This window comes from Pelodiscus sinensis, chromosome 2 (assembly GCF_049634645.1).
Source record: "Pelodiscus sinensis isolate JC-2024 chromosome 2, ASM4963464v1, whole genome shotgun sequence".
Classification (NCBI taxonomy): domain Eukaryota; kingdom Metazoa; phylum Chordata; order Testudines; family Trionychidae; genus Pelodiscus; species Pelodiscus sinensis.
In genome coordinates this window covers 232,199,808-232,214,375 of record NC_134712.1, presented here as the reverse complement: position 1 = coordinate 232,214,375, position 14,568 = coordinate 232,199,808, and the positions used below count along the sequence as shown (strand labels likewise).

The window sequence follows — 14,568 nt, the reverse complement described above, 5'->3', positions numbered from 1 at the left end:
AGCAAGGAGGGGAGGTGTTTGGCTCTGTGGAAGGGAAGGGGATGGGATAGGAGGGGAGGGGAGGAGAGGGGAGGGGAAGAGGATTGGGTTGGGAGCATGCCCCTATGACGGGTCTGCCGAGACCCGCACTGCATCCGGTGAGGGGAGGTCGCCGGGGAACGGCGCAACAAGCGGCGAACCCTCCGCTGCTTTGCAGGGAGGCGGGGGAAGCCCCATGCAGTGGCCGGCAATGGGCCGGCTGAGGAAACCCAGCCACCAGCCTGCAAGTGGGGGCGGAGTAGAGGGGGCAAGGTGTCCGGCAAGGGGGAGTCAGCAGGGAACAGCACAGCGAGCGGCGAACCCTCTGCCGCTTTGCAGGGAGGCGGGCAAAGCCCCGCACAGCCGCTGGCAACGGGCTGGCTGGGGAAATCGTGTTATTCCAGGGACAGTCGTATAATTCAAAAAACGTTCCCTAAAAAAAAAAATCGTACTATCGTGAAAACGTGTTAAGCGGACACATGTTAAATGAGGAATTACTGTACCATCAATGAATCATCCAACCACAACTACAACTCCCACACCATTGCTATTGCATGGGTCACAGAAAGCTAAAGGATGATGTTTGCTCTGAAACAGAAAGAAAAACTAACTGCCTTGCAATAAGATATGGGCTGAAGAGGCAGCTAAGCGATCTCACTTGAAATCAAGTTTTTATTTTGCAAATCAATAGACAGATATAAAAGCATACATTGGTAAACGTAAATTAACCAGTAGTGTGTGAGAGTTGTCATGAAGTTCAAAATAGTAGAGCCACCTGACCTTGAAATAGTGATAGAATTGTTTTGATGAGCACTTGAGTAGTAATTAGGAAACATCTGCAATATATGATGCGTATCCTTGCTCTACTATACATAAACATAATACTACACATAACAGCAGCATACAGAGCGCCATCAGCTACAAGCTAAAACGTTTGACTGGAAACAAGACAAAAACTTGTCGGGATAACTGAGCATTAAGTCAATTCAGCGAAGTCTGTGGTGGATTCTACATTAACTAAAGTCTTTACATCACTACTGGAGGTCTAAAAGCCTGGTTATAATTCACCAACAAACTGTGGAACTGAAGCAGGAATCACTTCAGGAAAACTATATGTTCGGTATCCAAATGGCCAGATGAGATGAGATTACCATAATGGTTCCTTTCTGGATTCAGAACATAAAATAGGAAAACGTATACACGGATTACAGGCCAGATACTAAAATGGTATAAACTGACATAAATTAGTTACTCCAGTTGAGAATCTGGGTCTCTATATTTCTTTACTGAATGGGGGATGAGCTATATAGTAAGCTGAAACAAAAGAATAGAAAGGCATGAGATTACAATTTACTTAATTTCAGGGACCTCTCATTTCATCTCTGAATCAAACCCAGTATGTGACACAATGCCTGGGAATAAGAGGTCATGCACATGGCTATTATCTTTGTGATCGCAAGGCCACATTTCAGAACCAAAGTTCATATTTGGTGTGGATGATACACATGAAAGTAATTTTTGCATTTTTATATGTAAGTTTTAGAAACAAACCTTTTTGGTAGTCTGCAAAAAAGGAATAGAGGAGTGTCAGGTGAAGGTTGGGAGTTTTATAATTTGTTTGGGGGGTTTTGGTTTTTTGGGGGGAGGAGGTGGTAGCTTTTGTTTCTTTTTTAACAGAAAAAACTAGTAAAGTGGAATTTTATAAAGTGCCTCATGAGCATAGCACAGAAGTCCCACTGTCTTTCAATGGGACTTGAGCTTTCAATTCACTCAAAAAGCACCCCTCTCAAAAATCTAAGCTTAAGTAATTTTTCTGAATCTTATATGACAAATCTAGCAAAAAGGTAACTGTGCACTAGACTCCAACAAACAAGAATACTCAAGCGCTTCACCCTAGATCAGCTCCACCTCACACGCGAGAGATATGGAGAAGGGGACTTACAAGTCCCTCAGACCTTCCCCTGACACACCATCTCATTGGGGTAGTAAGATTTCAAACTTGAGAGGCTGCCACACATGCAGAAAGCATGGCAAAAGATCACTGTGAAGGCAGCTGAACCCCCCACAGAACAATACGCTGGAAGCCTCTGGTCCCATAAAGGAGAGCACAGAGTCTAGGGAATTATCCAGGCTTTTAATTTTAAAAAAGGTGGAACAAAGATAGGAAATCTGCATAATGTTTTCTGCACATTACTTTCTCTGTATTTGTCATTCAAGTATTCCGGTATGCCACACTGGAACCAAGCTATTTCCTGAAACAGCAATTTACGAAAAGATTAAACTATCAAGCTTTGGAGTAATGGTTTATAACTTGCCTGTATTATAAAGAGCAAACTGAAAAAGGACACAGTGCAAAAATAGGGCATTCCCTCCCAATGCTAGTACAGGAGCAAACTATTTGTTCCAAATTATACAAGTTACACACTGTTTTGTCATACAACATACACCTGAGCAGCTCTGAAAATCACCACAAGTCTATTACTGGCACATGGCTACAGTAGCAGCAGTGGTCCCCAACCTTCGGGGGCTGCCAGGCGCCGGGCCACGCACATGCCGGGCACCCGGGGCAGGGGCCACGCACGCGCCGGGGACCCAAGAATGGCTTAAGCCGGCCCTGGTCACTCGGCAGGCACACATAAATGCCCCAGCGGGCACCACATTGGGGACACCACATTGGGGACCACTGGACTACAGTGCCATGAAAGGTAGTAAATTCTGCAGCATTTTCTTCTTGATGGTAAAATCAATATCAATCCACTTCTCTCTCTGGAACAAAACAGTGCTCCACAGCCCAGTAGTGCTCCAACTGAGAAACAGCAAAACTGCCACCCAAATAGAACAGTGCAGGCACAGGGTCACAATCTAGCATCAGAAAACAAGAATATAAAATCTAGTATTGCAATTATGGTTAGGAATACATTTAGAATGTTCCCATGTTAATGAGGAATAAAATACCAGTAATACAAAACAAAGAAGTGAATTCTACTTAGATTTAACAGATTTTATATTTAGCCTTATTCCACAATAAGTAAAACAGGACACTTAAAACTGCAGCAATTATTCTCTAAGTAACACTATATATACACACCTTTATTTAGCCCACACCTAAATAGGTGCACAAATCCAGGTAACACACAATGGAATAAGTGTAACTGAACATCTTTAAGTACTGTTTTCATTTTATATTTCTTGTACTACTCTCCCACTTATTTTCAACTTCCAAGTCCGTAAAACAATAATTTAAGGATAAAGCAAAGAAGGTATTAACAAGAGAAAACTAAAAGAAAACATTATCAAAGATAACTTTTTCTCCTTCTACTAGCATGCCTTATTTTCCATATCCTTTTTCCAAATGGCACACTTTCCAAGGCAATGAGCTTGAAGTTTTTTGTTTTGAACGGGACAGCTTTTGATAAAGTGAATTAGGGCATGTTTCTTGTGAAATGTTATCACAGGAGCCTTTGGTGGTTGAGGACAAGAGAAGGAATACAGGAAGCTGGAAGAATAAGTATAGCTTCTATTCGGATTACTTAATACTTAGGAATTGTGTACATGGCTGCAACACAAGGGGGGAGGTCAGTCAACACTGTAGACTTAAATCACAAGCTTTTTTTGGTGTAACATATTGCCTTACTTCTCGATATACCATCAACATTTCAAAGATTATATTTTTATAATCATCACTTAAGGCAAGCAGAGTTATTACTTTATTGGCAAAATTAAAACAACTTACCACCCCCCCCCCCCCCCCCCCCGGTTTGACAGCATGCCTATGACCAGCAAAATGAGCTATGCACAGAAGGCACAATTTGTCATCATTTTCCATTGTACTGCTGACATCTGTTTTATAGCTCTTACAATTCACTCTCCATCAATTCATAAAGAGGACATTAGATAAATTCCCAGGTTGGGAAGGACATCAAGGGACTTCTATAGCTGATCATATGTTACTAAAAATGTGTTACTTTGTACAGAGTTATCAGACACTGCACTTCTACTCTGGTTATTGTATGTTGCTCTTTGGCAGAACAAACCACTTATCAAAGACAGGTAACACAAGACACAGTATAGCCAAAGTCCTGCTCCTGCTCCCATTCAACAAGAGTATTATGAAGCCATACATTTCTCCAACATAAATTTCCTTCTCAGAATCAATCACAATGCAAAAGAATTGGGCATACATGACTTCTCCCATGTCTATACATCTAACCACAGCCTACTCCACAAAACTACGCATGAAATTAATTTTCCAGGCTGTCCAAAGGAAGTATATGAAAACTGCTATATGCCAAAGAGAACAACTGAATTATTTTAAAATACAGCCTTTATAATATGTATTAAGCCATAACTAAGAACTGTTTGCAGTTCAACCACATTATACCAGAAAAACACAGAGCCACATTTTCAAACTTGAGAACAGAAAGTCAGGTTCCTAAATCTAAGTGTTAACAATTCCTGTTGAAATAATAAAAGTGACCCACGCAGCTCTGAATATGCTGAGAGGAAAAAATGAATTTTGAAAGAAAACAAATTGAAATCTCAAGTAGCTACGTCATAGTTAAACACATAAAATATTTTAAGACACAAATAGTACCAGTCTCTTATCTTTCTCTCTGCACAGAGGCACTAACATTGAACATCTATAATAATTGCTGTTTTAAAAAAATGTTACCAAAGAGCATCAATTGCCCACCTACCTTTACGTAGCTGTGAGCCATTGACCCAAAATTCTAAGTTTACAGAAGTAATGTTAGAATAGCACTGATTTTTCTTCACACTTCAAAAAGTTGAGAAAGCATGTTAGCACTCATTTAGCAATCATGAGTACAGAAGCACAGTGGTCAGCCATCTGAAAAAGAAAAATAATTGGAACTAGCTTCTCTAGATTAGCTTGACTCAATCAAAAAGCTCAGTGTTACTGACCCATTTGGCGGGAGTTGTGAGGGCTGACAGTTCATTTCTGGGAGTCCACTGACAAGTTTTAAAATAAATAACTGTGGCAGTCTCACCTCTAGTCCCTAGAAAACAATTCCCCAACATCAATGAAGTCAATTTATTTAAATTGAAACACCTGCCAGTTCCTGGTAAGAAGGATAGGAAGGAATAATATTGTGTTTCTCCGAGTAAGGATACCATACAAAAGTGTGTTGGAAACCTCTCAAGGGAGCTAGTTGCTGTACATCATGCCTTCCTTTGGTCTGAATTCCTTAAAACCAGGGAAGTTGGGGAATCTATCATTGGAGATATTTAAGAGAAGGTTAGATAAGCATTATTCAGACTGATCTAGATCAGAGTGGGCAATAATTTTTGATTGGGGGCCATTTCAAGATTTTTGAAAGTGGCCAAGGGCCACACTTCTCTATGGAGAGGTAGCAGGGTCTGGGACAGATGTTGGGTGCAGAAAGGACCTTGGAGTTGGGGACTGAGATGCAGGAGAGGGTGTGGGGGACTGAGAGGGAGTTTAGATCAAGTAGGGGGTTGCAATCTGGAAACTGGAGTGCTGTGTCTGGGAGGGAGTAGGGGTGCAGGGGTAGGGGTACAGGGGTGAATTTTGAACTGAGGGACAAGTGTAGCGGGGGTGCAGAGTCTGGGAGGGAATTGTGATCTGTTGCCATGTGCAAAGGATTTGGGTGGTGACCTAGATCAGGAGGGGGTGGTGACCAGGGGCAGGGAGTTAAGAAGTGGGAGGGGCTGAGTTGCTGGAGGCAGGCTCTGGCCAAGAATCACTTACCTTGGAAAGCTCCCAGCCAACAGTCCAACAAGGCCCCTTAGGCAGGCTCCCTCCAAAAGCAGTCCCAAACACATAGGTTTCCTCCACGTGCTGCTCAGGGCCACATGTCAATGGGGGGCAAGAGACTTTGCGTGCACTCCCCCAGCTCCAGGCCAATCATCACATCTGGGAGCAGGGGTCCGGGGACAAGGGAGCAAGAGGAAAGTTTCACTTCCCCCAACCAGGACCACGTAGCACCTAAAGGAAACTGCCAGCTGTTTTGAACAGCTGGCAACTCCCTCTATGCACCACACATCCCTGGCAGGGGAAGGGGCGGAGACTTTGCATGCTCCCAGGCCAATCATTACTAGGAATGTTCATGTGCAGTCGACTAGGCTTATCAGTTAATCCTGTCTACTACACTTATATCCCCCTTCCCTTGCTGCCTCTGTATCACGTCAGCACAACGTGGCAGTCAAGACGTGGATCGGTTGACGAGGAAAGCCTTTGCCGACCGATCCTGTAAAGCTCGTTTCACGAGGCATAAGGGATCAGTCAGCAAAGGCTTTCCTCGCCGACCGATCCGCATCTTGACTGCCACGTTGTTCTGATGATCAGCTGAGCCGGCACAGCACGGTGGCCATTTTTATTTTAATGAAGCGGGGGATATTTAAAACCCCGCTTCATTGACTATGTCAGGTAGTCTAATTTACATGCCTCTGCCAGCAAAGGCATGTAGTCTAGACATACCCCTCATGTGCTGCCTCCTTTGAAGCACTGGAGCGGCACTTCAAAGGGGCAGCACAACATTAACACCTACAATTAATGCATTAATTTTTTTAACGCGTTAATCCTGGTTTGCATTAATCGCAGGCATTAATGCAGATAAATTGACAGCCTTAGTAGCAACATAAATGGACATAAATGCATAACTGAAGTTAATCACATGCACAAGAGTTTGACGTGACAGCCTGAATTTATAATCAGTCTGGAATTATTCTGCAGTGTTCAGAAAGTTGTGTCATTTAGGGTGTGTCTACACAGCAAGGCTTAACTCGAAATAAGCTATAGAAATTGAACTACATCAATTGCGTAGCTTATTTCAAAATAGCTTATTTTGAAATGGGGAGCATCTACACAGCACTTACTTCAAAATAGAACACTCTTCCTCCGACTTCCCTTACTCTTCTTACAATGAGGGTTATAGGACTTGGAGTAAGAAGTCCTCCAGCTTGACAGTATTTCAACATTATTTCAAAGTAACTGCCTGCTGTGTAGACGCAGACTAAGTTATTTCGGAATAGCACTAATTATTTCAAAACAGTGTGCCAGTGTAGATGCAGACAAAGATACCTTCCCTCACCTTGCCCATTCTGTTCCCATAGCCACCACAAGTAGGACCAGAGTAACCATGTGTTATTCTGGTCCTAAAGCATTGTGAGTTCTCCTTTTCTCAATCTTTAATCACAATGTACAATTGCTCAAAATCAAAGGATTGCAGCACCCCTTCCAAGTTTAACCCCACTCTGTTCAGCATTTTTCCTCCTTCATGAGCACCTGCAATTCTCTATTCTCTTCTCTTCCCCCCTTCTCTCAATGAGCCCCACAGGCACATCCCTGGTGTCCTCCTTCCCCAAAATCACCTATTCATACAATCATTCTCCACCACCAGTGTTCCCTGTAAGCTACGTACCTTAAAGAGAACACTGCCCACCACCATACTACTCCTCTGATGTGTCCAACAAACATTCAAGCTGCATCTCACTGCCTAAGATGGCTGGCACTCCTGTTGTTGCTTAAGTCACTGGGGCAAGCTAGCCACCAATCAAGATCTCCCTGTTATCCACCCTGCTCCTCTTAGAATCATAAAATACCTGAACGGGAAGGGATCTCAAGAGAAAATCAAGTCCAGCCCCTTGCCCTCATGGCAGGATTAAGCAACATCTACATCAGGGCTTCTCAACATGCGACCCATGGGCCACATGCGTCCCGCAGTCCATTTGTTGGCAGCCCACAGCGCAGTCTGGATTTATGCAGGGCTCAACATGCAGCCCACAGGCGGGAGCCAAAACAAAAAATAGTCAATATAGTGGTCTTCTGTTGATATGGGGTTTAGTAGTTAAATTCCTGGACTGTCATTGCTCATTAAAAGTGCTGACATATGGGTGAAAATTGACTAAATGTTGCATTTTATTCATATCAGCAGACCTGATTTAAATGGGTCCTGTGTGTTGTGTAGTCCTGCCTTAATCTTTGTATTCATGCCTGTCCGTGTGAAGGAAGCTATTTGCATTCATATCCAACCACACAAACTGCAGCCCTCAGCATGTACTGAGAGTATCTTTATGGCGCCTACGGCTTCAAAAGTTGAGTAGTCCTGGTCTAAATCATCCCAGACAGATGTCTATCTAATCTGCTCTTAAATATCTTCTGTGATGGAGATTCCACAGCCTCTCTAGGCAATTATTCCAGTGTTTAAGCCACCCTGACCGTTAGGAAGTTTTTCCTAATATCCAACCTAAATCTCCCTTGCTGCAATTTAAGCCCATTGCTTCTTCTCCTATCCTCAGAGGCCAAGGAGAACCATTTTTCTCCCTCCTTCTTGTAACATCCTTTTAGATACTTGAAAGCTGCTATCATGATCCCTTTCGGTCTTCTCTTTTCAAAACCCAACAAGCTCAATTCTCTCAGCGTTCCCTCATAGGTCATCTTTTCTAGACCTTTAATCATTTTTGTTGCTCTTCTCTAGACCTTCTACAATTTTTCCACATCTTTCTTAAAATGTGGTGCCCAGAACTGGACACAATACTCCAACTGAAGCCCAATCAGCCCAGAGTAGAGTGGAAGAATGACTTTTCATGTCTTGCTCTCAACACACCTGTTAATGCATCCCAGAATCATGTTTGCTTTTTTTTTTTTGCAATGTGTCACCTTATTGACTCATATTTAGCTTGTGGTCCACTATGACCACAAGATTCCTTTCTGAAGTACTCCTTCCAGGATAGTCACTTTCCATTCTGTATGTGTGAAACTGATTGTTCCTTCCCAAGTTGAGTGCTTTGCATTCGTTCTTATTAAACTTCATCCTATTTACTTCAACTATTTCTCCAGATCATTTTGAATTATGACCCTATCCTCCAAAGCACTTGAAAACTCTCCCAGCTTGGTATCATCTGCCAACTTAATAAGCGTATTCTCTATGCCATCATCTAAATGGTTTATGAAGGTATTGAACTGAACCGGTCCTAGACAAACACCTGTGGAATCTCACTTGTTATGCCCTTCCAGCATAACTGTTAACCATTAATAACTACTCTGAGAATAGTGATAGAAACGTAGCCATATTAGTCTGGTGTAGCTGAAACAAAAGACAGGACTATGTAGCACTTTAAAGACTAACAAGATGGTTTATTAGATGATGAGCTTTCATGGGCCAGACCCACTTCCTCAGATCAAATAGTGGAAGAAAATTGGCACAACCATATATACCAAAGGATACAATTAAAAAAATGAACACATATGAAAAGGACAAATCAAATTTCATAACAGAAGGGGGATGGGGGAGGGAAGGTAAATGTCTGTGAGCTAATGATATTAGAGGTGATAATTGGGGAAGCTATCTTTGTCATGGGTAAGATAATTAATGTCTTTGTTTAGACTGAGATGTAAAGTGTCCAATTTAAGCATGAATGACAGTTCAGAGGATTCTCTTTCAAGTCTGGTGTGAAAAGGTCTTTGAAGCAGGATGCAGGTAATCAAGTCGTTGAGACAATGCCCTTTCTGGTTGAAATGGCAAGAAACTGTTTTTTCTTTGTGATCCTGTCTAATATCTGTTTTGTGGGCATTGATTCTTTGGCGAAGTGTCTGAGACGTTTGTCCAATGTACATAGCAGACTGACACTTTCGGCACATGATAGCATAAATTATATTTCTGGATGAGCAGGAATGTGTGTTCTTGATCATATAACTAAACTGGTTATGTCCAATAATGGTATCAGCAGAGTGAATGTGTGGACAAATCTGGCAACGGGGTTTTTTGCAAGGGAAGGTACCAGGGTTGGTATTAGTGTGGTATGTCCTGTGGCGGTTGGTAAGAATCATCTTGAGATTAGGTGGTTGTCTATAGGAGACTATGGGTGTGTCTCCCAGAGCCTCTCGGAGTTTAGTATCCTGTTCCAGTATAGGTTGTAGTTTATTGATAATGTGTTGGACAGGTTTAAGTTGGGGGCTGTAGATGATGACGACAAGTGGTGTTCTATTGTTGGTTTTCTTGGGTCTGTCTTGAAGTAGATGGTTTCTACATATTCGTCTGCGAACACCTCTAATATCATTAGCTCACAGACATTTACCTCCCCTATTTCATCCCCCTTCTGTTCTGAAATTTGATTTGTCCTTTTCATATGTGTTCATTTTTTTGATTGTATCCTTTGGTATATATGGTTGTGCCAATTTTCTTCCACTATTTGATCTGAGGAAGTGGGTCTGGCCCATGAAAGCTCATCATCTAATAAACCATCTTGTTAATCTTTCAAGTGCTACATAGTCCTACTCTCTGAGAACTGTTTTCCAGCCAGTTATGCACCCATAGTAGCCCCATCTTAAGTGGTATTTGCCTAGTTTATTGATAAGAAGATTATGCGAGACCATGTCAAATGCCTTTCTAAAGTCTAGGTATACCATGTCCACCGCTTCGCCCTTATCCACAAGACTTGTTATCCCATCAAAGAAAGCTATCAGATTGGTCTCTTGCTGGGAATGGCAGCTGGATGGAAAATCCCAATTGACAGTCCTAAAATCTGTAGCCCAGGCCTTGTGTCCCTATTGGTTAGATTATCCAAACCACAAGATCTTTCTGACATAACTTATATAAAAACACCACGTCACCTCACTGCATCGCACACCACTTGCAACTATTAGCAAAGGGGCCAAAAGAGAGACTAGCATACAAGTAAGAGTTAATGCATAACATCTCATTTTTCTCTTCATTTTTCCTTTATATTTCCACCCAGTCTTCCATCCGTCAACATTCTCCTCTCCTCCCCTCTCAAATACAGCCTCTGCGACTAGTGCCTTCTCTGATGTCATGGCCACTTGCTCTCCCACAGCAGAGGTTAGGAATGCTGGCCATCATCCAGCTGCCATTGCAGCAGCTCAATGTTATTCAAACATGTCTATATTTTCCTTCCCCCATGCACAACAAACTGCCCCACAATCCCGCACTCATACCTCCTGCCTCTATCTTGGCTAGACTAATTGCTTGAAGATGCCCTGTACTGATGCATTACCTTGTTAGTAAATGATTGAGACTTTTAGCCTCGAATGTGAAGAAATAATGTCAGTTCAACCAAAAAGGGGAACCACAATCAAACAGACAGACTTAGCACACATATATCAGAGCTACGGTCAGCTGATGTGTTGCTGAAGTATGGCCTGTGAGGTTACTTAACTCTTCACTATCTTCTTCATGATATTGAAGGAAAGCACTCTTCTCTTGGTGGAACTGAACTTACTAAAGGACAAGGCAAAAGTTGGTGGAGGATAGGAAAAGGTCTAACCAGCGAAAGACAGAGAGAGAGACAGATGTATGTTACGCCCCTCCCCACTCTTTCAATGACATGTAAAGTGCTGGAATGTCATATAAATGAAAAAGAAGGCTAATTCAAAACAACAACAAATACTTACAAAAAGCCAATCACCCCTTGGCTTGATTGCAGTCTGAGAGGAAACTGAAACAGCTAACAGAGCAAACACTGAAGGAATGATCACGTCAGGCAAAAAGGTCACAAACTTTCCACAAACATACTGAGAGTTCAAAATGTGCGTAAGCAAAAAACAACTTTAGTCAAACAGCCTGCTGCTTACATGGTATTTTCCTATTTAAAAGGGCATTACATTTACAATCTTCAAAATGTACAATACAGGACTGCACTGGCCTCTGCCACACCACCCTAGAACATGAGAAACTACTTGCAGATTAAAAAGGTCTCAAGGTTTGCATCAATCAATCAATCAATTCTTAAGTGCTAAGGGAATTTCTGCAGTTTACTTCCAGTCTACATAGTCATCTTCAGCATGCTTAGGGTTGGCAGGTGTCCCGTTATGAACTGGACAGTCCGGTATCTGAGCTTTCTGTCTGGAAAACAAATTGAGAAAATCCCGGACATATAAGAGTCCGGTATTTTCCAATTAAGTAAGTTTTATTATCATCATGAATATCAGTACATAGTTGCATACTGCATGCGCATGTCGACCAGCCAGGAGAGGGGTGGGGCCAGGATCCCCGGGGCCGGACTCGCTCGTGCGCCCTGCTGGGATCATATGCAGGACATGCAGTGCCCCGGGACCTGTGTGCGCCCAAGTCAGTCCCACTCCCTGCCAGCCAGTTCGCACCCCTGCTCTTCCCCTCCGGCCAGCCCTGCTTCCTGCCGGCTGGTTCCTTTCCCCCGATCAGCCCCACTCCTCCCAACCTCTTCCCAGCCAGCCCTGATCGCCGCCAGCCGGTTCCTTCCCCCGATCTCCTCCAGCCAGCCCTGCTTCTCACCATCTGGTTTCCCCCCGCCTCCCAGCTCCACGCCCCCCAACCACCTCTCCGCCCTACTCCCCACCAGCTGGTCCCCTCTCCCCCCCGGATCTTCCCCAGCCAGGCCCGCTCCTCTCGACCCCCTCCCGGCCAGCCCCACTCCCCTCCCAGCCAGTCATCCCTCCCCCCACTTTCCCATTCTGAGATCATGTGTGTCCGGTATTTTTTTGGAAATTCATCTGGTAACCCTAAGCATGCTTGCTCAGAGCAAAAAAGGCCTCACTACAGAGTTAAAATATAACCATTCTAATGGTTGCACTAAAATATTAAAATCTGTGATAAAAACATTAAAAAAGTTAAAGCATGCACATAGTCCCTCACAGTGAGGGGGAAGTATTTAGTAAGACATTTTTGATAAAAGTGGATTAGTAAATAATTTAAGGTCTATAGTAAATATATACATAGTATACAGCAGTGTTTCTCAAACTGTGCTCCACGGAGCCCCAGGGCTCCACAAGACATCTCCAGGGGCTCCGCGATGTTGACAAATTGGAAACATAGATAGGAACAACACATACAATCAGTGGACCAGTGGGGCTCCACATACATTTTTACACATGTAAAGGGCTCTGGAGCCCAAAAAGTTTCAGAACCGCTGGTATACAGTATATAGGAGATGGGAAAAGTGATCATTTCTTTAAAAACAACAAGTAATCCCGTGGCAACTTAGAGACTAACAAAAATATGCAGTATCATGAGCTTTTGTGGGCAAAACCCGCAAAATTAAAAATGTAAGATCAAAATATTTTGGCAAATACGTTCACAGACATCTATGCGTCCAGCACCTATTACAGCAAAGATAGAAAAGACAGGGTTTAAATGTGCTGCATCATGTACCTCCCAAAATTAATGGCTTATGAGGAACTGATATCAATTTTAAAATGTCTCGTTTCAAAGCCTGATCCTTATCAACTATTAAAAATGAATTATCTAGCATTAAGTGACATCAAATCCAATTACTTAAACTCTGTTCTCTAAAGATTATACACCTCTAAACCAGAGTTTCTCAGCCTTTTTTTTTATAAAATACCCCTTTAAATAAATAGTGTGTGTGTGTGTGTGTGCGCGCACGCGCACACGCAACAGATTTGTTTAAACAACTTAATCATAGCCAGGCGGGCAATGAAATTTTTGGGTGTAAAAAGTACAAAAATAATAAAACACTGTAAAACTTAAAAATTCAGTTCTCTCCAAATTTCAACTGTGTTGATGTATCCCCCAGATTTCTCTCAAGTACCCCTAAGAGTACTCGTACCCCTGGTTGAGAAACACTGCTCTAAACAGCAGGAGGGAAAGGAGAAATAATTCCTAAGCTGTAGTCAGAAACTAAAAGGTTCACCTTCAGATACTTATCCAAAGCTCACTGATTCAAGTCTTTTCATTGACTTCAATAAACCTGGTCAGTCAGCTCTTTACAGAGGGATCGGAAGAGAAAAATATTGTACACTCCAACATTACAAACACAATGGCTACGTCTAGACTGGCCCCTTCTCCGGAAAAGGCATGCTAATTTCAAACTTTGGAATAGGGAAATCCGCGGGGGATTTAAATATCCCCCGCGGGATTTAAATAAACATGTCCGCCGCTTTTTTCCCGGCTTGGGGAAAAGCCAGAAAAAAGCGTCTAGACTGGCGCGATCCTCCGGAATAAAGCCCTTTTCCGGAGGATCTCAAGGTAGGAATAAGAGATCCTCCGGAAAAGGGCTTTATTCCAGAGGATCGTGCCAGTCTAGATGTTTTTTTTCCGGCTTTTCCCCAAGCCGGAAAAAAAGCGGCGGACATGCTTATTTAAATCCCGCGGGGGATATTTAAATCCCCCGCAGATTTCCCTATTCCAAAGTTTGAAATTAGCATGCCTCTTCCGGAGAAGGGGCCAGTCTAGACGTAGCCAATGAGTTTAGTGGATATGATAAATAAATCTTAATTAATTTTACAAACCCAACAATGAGAGGAGTGAATATCTGTTAGGAGTATTAGCGCCTTGCATGAGACAAATGCTTTCAGTTCTCAAAGCTAAGAGAAGAGACACTATATTAATCTACACAACCAGCTCAGAATACAACAAATCCTTCTTTGGGGACTCTTGTTGGACAAGTCAGTACAGAAATAAATGGGTGGGTAGCAATAACTTCCTAAGGTTCCTTTATCTAATCAAGAAACCTTACACCACTCCCACATCACTGCACAGCAACTGCCTTCTCTAAGAGGAAAATCCATCAGGATTTTCTCCTTTCGCTGCAACTTCCTCATGGGTTTCTCAC

The 14,568-nt window shown here is 42.7% G+C and overlaps 1 protein-coding gene across 11 annotated transcripts in view; it reads right to left on the bottom strand.

The window, feature by feature from the left end:
* CCNY (cyclin Y) overlaps window positions 1-14,568 on the bottom strand; it is a 171,747-nt gene that overhangs the window by 113,412 nt on the left and 43,767 nt on the right. The window contains exon 2 of one of the 11 annotated variants that reach the window (XM_075922702.1): window positions 4,716-4,867. The exons of the other annotated variants lie outside the window; for them this stretch is intronic. The gene's annotated coding sequence lies outside the window, so the exon portion shown is untranslated. The remainder of the gene's footprint in view (window positions 1-4,715; window positions 4,868-14,568) is intronic. 11 annotated transcript variants of the gene reach the window in all.